General features: G+C 48.8%; 1 long non-coding RNA gene and 1 pseudogene across 1 annotated transcript; both read left to right on the top strand.

The window, feature by feature from the left end:
- LOC127918044 (protein CLEC16A-like) overlaps window positions 1-7,507 on the top strand; it is an 88,710-nt pseudogene extending 81,203 nt beyond the window's left edge.
- Window positions 7,508-9,346: 1,839 nt separating this feature from the next.
- Window positions 9,347-10,474, top strand: LOC127918047 (uncharacterized). The gene is made up of 3 exons (XR_008098548.1): window positions 9,347-9,427; window positions 10,034-10,066; window positions 10,460-10,474. It is a non-coding gene; the product is annotated as an uncharacterized LOC127918047 (long non-coding RNA).
- Window positions 10,475-12,234: the final 1,760 nt, after the last annotated feature.

Here is a 12,234-nt window from a genome sequence, read left to right as displayed (position 1 = left end):
TATAGCTGTGTATGCATGGGCTTGGTTTGATGAGTAGAAGGTAATGAGGTATGCAGTGACATCACAAGGGCTGGACTTCGGGTTCTATAAATCAACTTTGGTGTAGTGGACATTTACTGCCTAGGCCTCTCTTGTAAGTTTATATAGCTGTGTATGCATGGGCTTGGTTTGATGAGTAGAAGGTAATGAGTTATGCAGTTACATCACAAGGGCTGGACTTCGGGTTTAATAAAAGCAACTTGAGACCTTTTTCTATTTTGCGGAACTTACTGGGAAACGTTGCTTATGTTCCTGTTGTCAACTTCTGTCTTCAATTACATGTATAAATGAATGAATGATTTACTTAAAGATATTGTCTCAATGCTCATTTCACCAACGAGCCAATGATTGACAAGGAACAAGGAAACGAACGCCAACAAACACACCAGGTGTATGTTCAGCTCGAAGAGGTTTAGTGTGTCCTAGAATGGGGTTGGTATCATTTCAGCTGTAACAGAAGAGGTTTAGTGTCCTAGAATGGGGTTGGTATCATTTCAGCTGTAACAGAAGGGGTTTAGTGTCCTAGAATGGGGTTTGGTATCATTTCAGCTGTAACAGAAGGGGTTTAGTGTCCTAGAATGAGGTTGGAATCATTTCAGCTGTAACAGAAGAGGTTTAGTGTGTCCTAGAATGAGGTTGGTATCATTTCAGCTGTAACAGAAGGGGTTTAGTGTCCTAGAATGGGGTTGGTATCATTTCAGCTGTAACAGAAGGGGTTTAGTGTCCTAGAATGGGGTTGGTATCATTTCAGCGTGTCCTAGAATGGGGTTGGTATCATTTCAGCTGTACCAGAAGGGGTTTCGTGTCCTAGAATGGAGTTGGTATCATTTCAGCTTTAACAGGAGGGGTTTCGTGTCCTAGAATGAGGTTGGTTTCTATGTAACTAAGTGGTGGAATTTCCTCTTAATCTGTGTAAGCTGAACAGTGTATTCAGACTCCTTCTCCACGTCTTGTTACGTTACAGCCTTATTCTAAAATGGATTCAATCGTTTTTTTCCCCCTCATCAACCTACCCCATAATGACATCACAATACTCCATAATGACATCACAATACTCCATAATGACATCACAATACCCCATAATGACATCACAATATCCCATAATGATGAAGGAAAAAACATTTTGTATAATAAATAAAAATATCTGAAATATCACCGTTACATAAGTATTCAGACCCTTTACTCAGTACTTTGTTGAAGCACCTTTTGCAGCAATTACAGCCTTGAGTCATCTTGGGTTTCACCCTACAATCTTGGCACACCTGTATTTGGGGAGTTTCTCCCATTCTTCTCTGGAGATCCTCTCAAGCTCTGTCAGGTTGGATGGGGAGCGTCGCTGCATGGTCTCTCCAGAGACGTTCGAACAGGTTAAAGTCCGGGCTCTGGCTGAGTCATTCATGGACATTTAGAGACTTGTCCCGAAGCCACTCCTGTGTTGTCTTGGCTGTGTGCTACGCCCCAGTCTGAGGTCCTGAGGGCTCTGGAACAGGTTTTCATCAAGGATCTCTCTGTACTTTGCTCCGTTCATCTTTCCCTCGATCCTGACTAGTCTCCCAGTCCCTGCCGCTGAAAAACATCCCCACAGCATGATGCTGCCACCACCACCATGCTTCACCGTAGGGATGGTGCCGGGTTTCCTCCAGACGTGACGCTTGGCATTCAGGCCAAAGAGTTAAATCTTGCCTTTCCAAATCCTGTCCAATCAATTGAATTTAGGTGGACTCCAATCAAGTTGTAGAAACATCTCAATGGAAACAGGATGCACCAGAGCTCAATTTCGAGTCTCATCGCAAAGGGTCTGAATACTATGTAAAACTTTCTGTGTTGTTTTTTATACATTTCCAAACATTTCAACAACAAACAAAAAACTGTTTTATTTAATCGATTTCAGAATAAAGCTGGGTGTAACTTCTTGGATGGTACACACACTGGGTCGTTCTGTAGGTTGGATGTTTAGTGTCTAGCACCCAGAGGGAGAGAGGGAGAGAGAGACTGGGAGAGAGACGGTGTTTAGTAGTCTAGCACCCAGAGAGCGAGAGAGAGACTGGGAGAGAGAGAGAGACTGGGAGAGGGAGAGAGAGAGACTGGGAGAGAGACGGTGTTTAGTAGTCTAGCACCCAGAGAGAGAGAGAGAGAGACTGGGAGAGAGAGAGAGACTGGGAGAGAGACGGTGTTTAGTAGTCTAGCACCCAGAGAGAGAGAGAGAGACTGGGAGAGGGAGAGAGAGAGACTGGGAGAGAGACGGTGTTTAGTAGTCTAGCACCCAGAGAGAGAGAGAGAGACTGGGAGAGGGAGAGAGAGAGACTGGGAGAGAGACTGTGTTTAGTGGTCTAGCACCCAGAGAGAGAGAGGGAGAGAGAGACTGTGTTTAGTGGTCTAGCACCCAGAGAGCGAGAGAGAGAGAGACTGGGAGAGAGACGGTGTTTAGTAGTCTAGCACCCAGAGAGAGAGAGAGACTGGGAGAGGGAGAGAGAGAGACTGGGAGAGAAACTGTGTTTAGTAGTCTAGCACCCAGAGAGAGGGAGAGACTGGGAGAGGGAGAGAGAGAGACTGGGAGAGAGACTGTGTTTAGTAGTCTAGCACCCAGAGAGAGAGAGAGACTGGGAGAGAGACGGTGTTTAGTAGTCTAGCACCCAGAGAGAGAGAGAGACTGGGAGAGGGAGAGAGAGAGACTGGGAGAGAAACTGTGTTTAGTAGTCTAGCACCCAGAGAGAGGGAGAGACTGGGAGAGGGAGAGAGAGAGACTGGGAGAGAGACTGTGTTTAGTGGTCTAGCACCCAGAGAGAGAGAGAGACTTGGAGAGAGACGGTGTTTAGTAGTCTAGCACCCAGAGAGAGAGAGAGAGACTGGGAGAGGGAGAGAGAGAGACTTGGAGAGAGACTGTGTTTAGTAGTCTAGCACCCAGAGAGAGAGAGAGAGACTTGGAGAGAGACGGTGTTTAGTAGTCTAGCACCCAGAGAGAGAGAGAGAGACTGGGAGAGGGAGAGAGAGAGACTGGGAGAGAGACTGTGTTTAGTGGTCTAGCACCCAGAGTGAGAGAGAGAGACTGGGAGAGGGAGAGAGAGAGACTGGGAGAGAGACAGTGTTTAGTGGTCTAGCACCCAGAGAGAGAGAGAGAGACTGGGACAGAGACAGAGAGACTGGGAGAGAGACACTGTTTAGTGGTCTAGCACCCAGAGAGAGAGAGACTGGGACAGAGAGACTGGGAGAGAGACACTGTTTAGTGGTCTAGCACCCAGAGAGAGAGAGACTGGGACAGAGACAGAGAGACTGGGAGAGAGACACTGTTTAGTGGTCTAGCACCCAGAGAGAGAGAGAGACTGTTTAGTGGTCTAGCACCCAGAGAGAGAGACTGTTTAGTGGTCTAGCACCCAGAGAGAGAGAGAGACTGTTTAGTGGTCTAGCACCCAGAGAGAGAGAGAGAGACTGTTTAGTGGTCTAGCACCCAGAGATAGAGAGAGACTGTTTAGTGGTCTAGCACCCAGAGAGAGAGAGAGACTGTTTAGTGGTCTAGCACACAGAGAGAGAGAGAGACTGGGAGAGAGAGAGAGACTGTTTAGTGGTCTAGCACCCAGAGAGAGAGAGAGAGAGACTGGGAGAGAGACAGGGAGACTTAAGTGTCTAGCACCCAGAGAGAGAGAGAGAGAGACTTAAGTGTCTAGCACTCAGAGAGAGAGACTGGGACAGAGACAGAGAGACTTAAGTGTCTAGCACCCAGAGAGACAGAGAGAGACTGGGACAGAGACAGAGAGACTTAAGTGTCTAGCACCCAGAGAGACAGAGAGAGACTGGGACAGAGACAGAGAGACTTAAGTGTCTAGCACTCAGAGAGAGAGAGAGACTGGGACAGAGACAGAGAGACTTAAGTGTCTAGCACCCAGAGACAGAGAGACTTAAGTGTCTAGCACCCAGAGAGAGAGAGAGAGAGAGACTGGGACAGAGACAGAGAGACTTAAGTGTCTAGCACTCAGAGAGAGAGAGAGACTGGGACAGAGACAGAGAGACTTAAGTGTCTAGCACCCAGAGAGAGAGAGACTGGGACAGAGACAGAGAGACTTAAGTGTCTAGCACCCAGAGAGACAGAGAGAGACTGGGACAGAGACAGAGAGACTTAAGTGTCTAGCACCCAGAGAGAGAGAGAGACTGGGACAGAGACAGAGAGACTTAAGTGTCTAGCACCCAGAGAGAGAGAGAGAGACTGGGACAGAGACAGAGAGACTTAAGTGTCTAGCACCCAGAGAGACAGAGAGAGACTGGGACAGAGACAGAGAGACTTAAGTGTCTAGCACCCAGAGAGAGAGACTGGGACAGAGACAGAGAGACTTAAGTGTCTAGCACCCAGAGAGACAGAGAGAGACTGGGACAGAGACAGAGAGACTTAAGTGTCTAGCACCCAGAGAGAGAGAGAGACTGGGACAGAGACAGAGAGACTTAAGTGTCTAGCACCCAGAGAGAGAGAGAGAGACTGGGACAGAGACAGAGAGACTTAAGTGTCTAGCACCCAGAGAGACAGAGAGAGACTGGGACAGAGACAGAGAGACTTAAGTGTCTAGCACCCAGAGAGAGAGAGAGAGAGAGACTGGGACAGAGACAGAGAGACTTAAGTGTCTAGCACCCAGAGAGAGAGAGAGAGAGAGAGAGAGACTGGGACAGAGACAGAGAGACTTAAGTGTCTAGCACCCAGAGAGACAGAGAGAGACTGGGACAGAGACAGAGAGACTTAAGTGTCTAGCACCCAGAGAGACAGAGAGACTTAAGTGTCTAGCACTCAGAGAGAGAGAGACTGGGACAGAGACAGAGAGACTTAAGTGTCTAGCACCCAGAGACAGAGAGACTTAAGTGTCTAGCACTCAGGGATGTGTTGTTCTGTTTACCTCAGTGTGTCCTGCATCCATGTGTTTATTGACATACCAACTCAATCTAATTGTTATTTTGATTTTTTTATTTATAATTACACGTGTGTGTGTGTGTGTTGTATTGCAGGGTTTGCGGTGGCCCACTGTGTCTCTCAGCACAGCCTGTCCCCCTCTCCTCCCCCTCCCCACCCTCCTCAGGCACCGGACGATGTGACTCTGTTACAGGTAACAGCCCTACAGGTAACAGCCCTACAGGTAACACCCCTACAGGTACCACACACACCAGTACGATATCAGCCAACAGCCCGACAGGTAACACACACACACACACACACCAGTACGATATCAGCCAACAGCCCTACAGGTAACACACACACACACACCAGTACGATATCAGCCAACAGCCCTACAGGTAACACACACACACACACACCAGTACGATATCAGCCAACACCCCTACAGGTAACACACACACACACACACCAGTACGATATCAGCCAACACCCCTACAGGTAACACACACACACACACACCAGTACGATATCAGCCAACAGCCCTACAGGTAACACACACACACACACCAGTACGATATCAGCCAACACCCCTACAGGTAACACACACACACACACACCAGTACGATATCAGCCAACAGCCCTACAGGTAACACACACACACACCAGTACGATATCAGCCAACAGCCCTACAGGTAACAGACACACCAGTACTATATGTGCTAGGCTTTGATAACAGTTGTCTCTAGCTATCGTTAGCTCTAGATGCTAGGCTTAGATAGCAGTCGTCTGTAGCTACCGTTAGCTCTGGATGCTAGGCTTTGATAACAGTTGTCTCTAGCTATCGTTAGCTCTAGATGCTAGGCTTAGATAGCAGTCGTCTGTAGCTACCGTTAGCTCTAGATGCTAGGCTTAGATAGCAGTCGTCAGCTCTAGATGCTAGGCTTAGATAGTAGCTATCGTTAGCTCTAGATGCTAGGCTTAGATAGTAGCTATCGTTAGCTCTAGATGCTAGGCTTAGATAGTAGCTATTGTTAGCTCTAGATGCTAGGCTTAGATAGTAGCTATTGTTTGCTCTAGATTCTAGGCTTAGATAGTAGCTATCATTAGCTCTAGATGCTAGACTTAGACAGCAGTTGTCTGTAGCGATCGTTAGCTCTAGATGCTAGGCCTAGATAGCAGCGATCTGTAGCGATCGTTAGCTCTAGATGCTAGGCTTAGATAGCAGTTGTCTGTAGCGATCGTTTGCTCTAGATGCTAGGCTTAGATAGCAGTTGTCTGATATCTTCAATGATCATTTGCTGCTATCTAAGCCTAGCATCTAGCGATAACAATCGCTACAGACAACTGCTATATTAGCCTAGCATCTAGAGCTAAATATAGCTACAGACAGCTGCTATATTAGCCTAGCATCTAGAGCAAACGATAGCTACAGATAGCTCGATGCTAGGCTTAGATAGCGGTTGTCTGTAGCGATCGTTAGCTCTAGATGCTAGGCTTATATAGCAGTTGTCTGTAGCGATCGTTAGCTCTAGATGCTAGGCTTAGATAGTAGCTATCGTTAGCTCTAGATGCTAGGCTTAGATAACAGTTGTCTGTAGCTACTGTTAGCTCTAGATGCTAGGCTTAGATAGCAGCTGTCTGTAGCGATGGTTAGCTCTAGATGCTAGGCTTAGATAGCAGTTGTCTGTAGCGATCGTTAGCAGTTGTCTGTAGCGATCGTTAGCTCTAGATGCTAGGCTTAGATAGTGGCGATTGTTAGCTCTAGATGCTAGGCTTAGATAGCAGTTGTCTGTAGCTATCATTAGCTCTAGATGCTAGGCTTAGAAGTTGTCTGTAGCTATCGTTAGCTCTAGATGCTAGGCTTAGATAGCAGTCGTCTGTAGCTTTCGTTAGCTCTGGATGCTAGGCTTAGATAGCAGTTGTCTGTAGCTAACCGGTTGAGCTAACATTAACCCCTCTTCCTCCTCAGATGAGGAGACGTTCTTGGAGCACACCCCTCCTTCGTCCTCCGGTGGAGAGGGAGGAGGAAGAGGAGGAGAGTTAACCGGTTCTTGTTCCCCTGTCCCGTCTGTCCTGGCCCCCAGCCTCACCCCTGCCTCCCAGCCTAACATCTCTCTACTGACAGACGACAACACAGACTCTCTGAGCGTCGAGTCACTGACCCTGCTACCCCCGGCTGACCACCTGCACGCGCTCGGCTCACACACACACCTCGGCACTGATACGGCTATCAGAGAGGAGGAGGAGGAGGAGGAGGAGGAGGAGCTAGAGAAGAGAGAAGGGAAGGAGCCAAAGGAGGAAGTGGAAGGGTCGGCGATGGAGGAAGAGGAGGAGGAGGAAGAGGAGGAGGAGACTGAAACCGAAACAACAATTCAAGAGACAGCTGAAGCAGAGATGGGAACGCCCACTGAGCAAGACACGCCCCTAGAGGCAGAGGGAGACACACCCCTTTCAGCTGCATCAGAAGGGGAGGAGACTGGTCAGGACACACCCACGGGGGAGGAAGCCGAGAAAGACACACCTCCGAAAGAGGACACGCCCACAGAAACACCCTGATTAAAGAGGACACGCCCACAGAAACACCCTGATTAAAGAGGACACGCCCACAGAAACACCCTGATTAAAGAGGACACGCCCACAGAAACACCCTGATTTGAGGACAAACCCACCCTGATTAAAGAGGACACACCCACACCCTGTGTGATAGGATAGGAGAGTAGTCCCGCCTCTCTAAAATCACCCCTCCCTTTCCAGTTGTTTTGACCAGCTCTCTGGCTCCTTCCACTAGATTCACCAGCCTGCTCGCGCATGGCTAACGACCAGAGGAGTGTGGATCCCTGTCTCTGTCTCTCACACAGCAGTAGGGAGAGCAGATCCCTGTCTCTCACACAGCAGTAGGGAGAGCAGATCTCTGTCTCTCACACAGCAGTAGGGAGAGCAGATCTCTGTCTCTCACACAGCAGTAGAGAGAGCAGATCCCTGTCCCTCACACAGCAGTAGAGAGAACAGATCCCTGTCTCTGTCTCTCACACAGTAGTAGAGAGAGCAGATCCCTGTCTCTCACACAGCAGTAGGGAGAGCAGATCTCTGTCTCTCACACAGCAGTAGAGAGAGCAGATCCCTGTCCCTCACACAGCAGTAGGGAGAGCAGATCCCTGTCCCTCACACAGCAGTAGGGAGAGCAGATCCCTGTCCCTCACACAGCAGTAGAGAGAACAGATCCCTGTCTCTGTCTCTCACACAGCAGTAGAGAGAGCAGATCCCTGTCTCTCACACAGCAGTAGAGATAGCAGATCCCTGTCCCTCACACAGCAGTAGAGAGGGCAGATCCCTGTCCCTCACACAGCAGTAGAGAGAGTAGATCCCGGTCTCTCACACAGCAGTAGAGAGAGCAGATCCCTGTCTCTGGAGAGAGAGAGCCAGAGAGAGGAGAGAGACAGAGAGGAGAGAGAGAGACAAAGAGAGAGAGACAGACAGACAGACAGACAGACAGACAGACAGAGTTCCTGCTCCAGTGGTTTCTGTTGCTTTATAAAAGAGCTTTTAGTCTCCTCAACGTGTCATTGTTCTACTGCACAAAGACTCTTTCATAAAGACTGAAGACGCATTACAACACACAACTGTGTGTGCACACACTTTGAAGGTTTCAAAAAGTCTATTGTACGTCTGTCATTTAACATTATGGTCACTGCCATCACTTTGACTCTCTATCAGTCCTGAGAGGATTAGGTAACTAAACCCCCAGTCCTGAGAGGATTAGGTAACTAAACCCCCAGTCCTGATAGGATTAGGTTACTAAACCCCCAGTCCTGATAGGATTAGGTTACTAAACCCCCAGTCCTGATAGGATTAGGTTACTAAACCCCCAGTCCTGAGAGGATTAGGTAACTAAACCCCCAGTCCTGAGAGGATTAGGTAACTAAACCCCCCCCAGTCCTGATATGATTAGGTAACTAAACCCCCAGTCCTGAGAGGATTAGGTAACTAAACCCCCCCAGTCCTGAGAGGATTAGGTAACTAAACCCCCAGTCCTGATAGGATTAGGTTACTAAACCCCCAGTCCTGATAGGATTAGGTAACTAAACCCCCAGTCCTGATAGGATTAGGTTACTAAACCCCCAGTCCTGATAGGATTAGGTAACTAAACCCCCAGTCCTGAGAGGATTAGGTTACTAAACCCCCAGTCCTGAGAGGATTAGGTAACTAAACCCCCAGTCCTGATAGGATTAGGTTACTAACCCCCCCCCAGTCCTGATAGGATTAGGTAACTAAACCCCCCCAGTCCTGATAGGATTAGGTAACTAAACCCCCAGTCCTGAGAGGATTAGGTTACTAAACCCCCAGTCCTGAGAGGATTAGGTAACTAAACCCCCAGTCCTGATAGGATTAGGTAACTAAACCCCCAGTCCTGAGAGGATTAGGTAACTAAACCCCCAGTCCTGATAGGATTAGGTTACTAAACCCCCCCAGTCCTGATAGGATTAGGTAACTAAACCCCCCCAGTCCTGATAGGATTAGGTAACTAAACCCCCCCAGTCCTGATAGGATTAGGTAACTAAACCCCCCCCAGTCCTGATAGGATTAGGTAACTAAACCCCCAGTCCTGATAGGATTAGGTAACTAAACCCCCAGTCCTGATAGGATTAGGTAACTAAACCCCCAGTCCTGAGAGGATTGGGTAACTAAACCCCCAGTCCTGATAGGATTAGGTAACTAAACCCCCAGTCCTGATAGGATTAGGTAACTAAACCCCCAGTCCTGAGAGGATTAGGTAACTAAACCCCCAGTCCTGAGAGGATTAGGTAACTAAACCCCCAGTCCTGATAGGATTAGGTAACTAAACCCCCCAGTCCTGAGAGGATTAGGTAACTAAACCCCCCCAGTCCTGAGAGGATTAGGTTACTAAACCCCCCCCAGTCCTGATAGGATTAGGTAACTAAACCCCCAGTCCTGAGAGGATTAGGTAACTAATCCCCCCCAGTCCTGATAGGATTAGGTTACTAAACCCCCCCAGTCCTGATAGGATTAGGTAACTAAACCCCCAGTCCTGATAGGATTAGGTAACTAAACCCCCAGTCCTGATAGGATTAGGTAACTAAACCCCCCCAGTCCTGAGAGGATTAGGTAACTAAACCCCCCCAGTCCTGAGAGGATTAGGTTACTAAACCCCCCCAGTCCTGATAGGATTAGGTTACTAAACCCCCCCAGTCCTGATAGGATTAGGTTACTAAACCCCCAGTCCTGATATGATTAGGTTACTAAACCCCCAGTCCTGATAGGATTAGGTTACTAAACCCCCCCAGTCCTGAGAGGATTAGGTTACTAAACCCCCCCAGTCCTGATAGGATTAGGTTACTAAACCCCCCCAGTCCTGATAGGATTAGGTTACTAAACCCCCCCAGTCCTGATAGGATTAGGTTACTAAACCCCCCCAGTCCTGATAGGATTAGGTTACTAAACCCCCCCAGTCCTGATAGGATTAGGTTACTAAACCCCCCCAGTCCTGATATGATTAGGTTACTAAACCCCCCCCAGTCCTGATATGATTAGGGAACTAAACCCCCCCAGTCCTGATAGGATTAGGTAACTAAACCCCCAGTCCTGATATGATTAGGGAACTAAACCCCCCCAGTCCTGATATGATTAGGTAACTAAACCCCCCCAGTCCTGATATGATTAGGTTACTAAACCCCCCCAGTCCTGATAGGATTAGGTTACTAAACCCCCCAGTCCTGATAGGATTAGGTTACTAAACCCCCCCAGTCCTGGGAGGATTAGGTAACTAAACCCCCCCCAGTCCTGATATGATTAGGTAACTAAACCCCCCCAGTCCTGAGAGGATTAGGTAACTAAACCCCCCCAGTCCTGATAGGATTAGGTAACTAAACCCCCCCAGTCCTGATAGGATTAGGTAACTAAACCCCCCCAGTCATGAGAGGATTAGGTAACTAAACCCCCCCAGTCCTGATAGGATTAGGTAACTAAACCCCCCCAGTCCTGATAGGATTAGGTAACTAAACCCCCCCAGTCCTGATAGGATTAGGTAACTAAACCCCCCCAGTCCTGAGAGGATTAGGTAACTAAACCCCCCCAGTCCTGATAGGATTAGGTAACTAAACCCCCAGTCCTGAGAGGATTAGGTAACTAAACCCCCAGTCCTGATATGATTAGGTAACTAAACCCCCAGTCCTGATAGGATTAGGTAACTAAACCCCCAGTCCTGAGAGGATTAGGTAACTAAACCCCCCCAGTCCTGAGAGGATTAGGTAACTAAACCCCCCCAGTCCTGATAGGATTAGGTTACTAAACCCCCAGTCCTGAGAGGATTAGGTAACTAAACCCCCCCAGTCCTGATATGATTAGGTAACTAAACCCCCAGTCCTGATAGGATTAGGTTACTAAACCCCCAGTCCTGAGAGGATTAGGTAACTAAACCCCCCCAGTCCTGATATGATTAGGTAACTAAACCCCCCCAGTCCTGATAGGATTAGGTTACTAAACCCCCCCAGTCCTGATAGGATTAGGTAACTAAACCCCCCCAGTCCTGTCCTCAACCATCAGAGAGTCTGAATCAGTGGGGCTGAATGTAATTTAGACATTTCCCTTTAGGCACAGATCTCGGATCAGCGTAAGTCTTCAGCTCCGAACCTGAACCGATACAGAGGTCAACTCTAAACTGACCTCGGTGTCGAGGTGCCACTTCACCTGTCGTCCTCTTAACCTGTCGATGTGCTGACCCTTATCGAGCTGCAGTAATAAACGACTGGAGCAAAGATCACACTGAAACTATGTTGTCCTCCCTCCATCTCCCCTGCTCTCTCTCTCCCTCCTCTCTCTCCCTCCATCTCCCCTGCTCTCTCTCTCTCTCTCTCCATCTCCCCTGCTCTCTCTCTCTCCCTCATCTCCCCTGCTCTCTCTCTCCCTCCATCTCCCCTGCTCTCTCTCTCTCCCTCCATCTCCCCTGCTCTCTCTCTCTCTCTCCATCTCCCCTGCTCTCTCTCTCTCTCTCCATCTCCCCTGCTCTCTCTCTCTCTCTCTCCATCTCCCCTGCTCTCTCTCCCTCCATCTCCCCTGCTCTCTCTCTCTCCCTCCATCTCCCCTACTCTCTCTCTCCCTCCATCTCCCCTACTCTCTCTCTCTCCCTCCATCTCCCCTACTCTCTCTCTCTCTCTCCATCTCCCCTGCTCTCTCTCCCTCCATCTCCCCTGCTCTCTCTCTCTCCCTCCATCTCCCCTACTCTCTCTCTCCCTCCATCTCCCCTGCTCTCTCTCTCTCCCTCCATCTCCCCTACTCTCTCTCTCCCTCCATCTCCCCTACTCTCTCTC

This window comes from Oncorhynchus keta, unplaced genomic scaffold (assembly GCF_023373465.1).
Source record: "Oncorhynchus keta strain PuntledgeMale-10-30-2019 unplaced genomic scaffold, Oket_V2 Un_contig_1289_pilon_pilon, whole genome shotgun sequence".
Lineage (NCBI taxonomy): Eukaryota > Metazoa > Chordata > Actinopteri > Salmoniformes > Salmonidae > Oncorhynchus > Oncorhynchus keta.
This window is presented reverse-complemented; position numbering and strand designations above follow the sequence as displayed.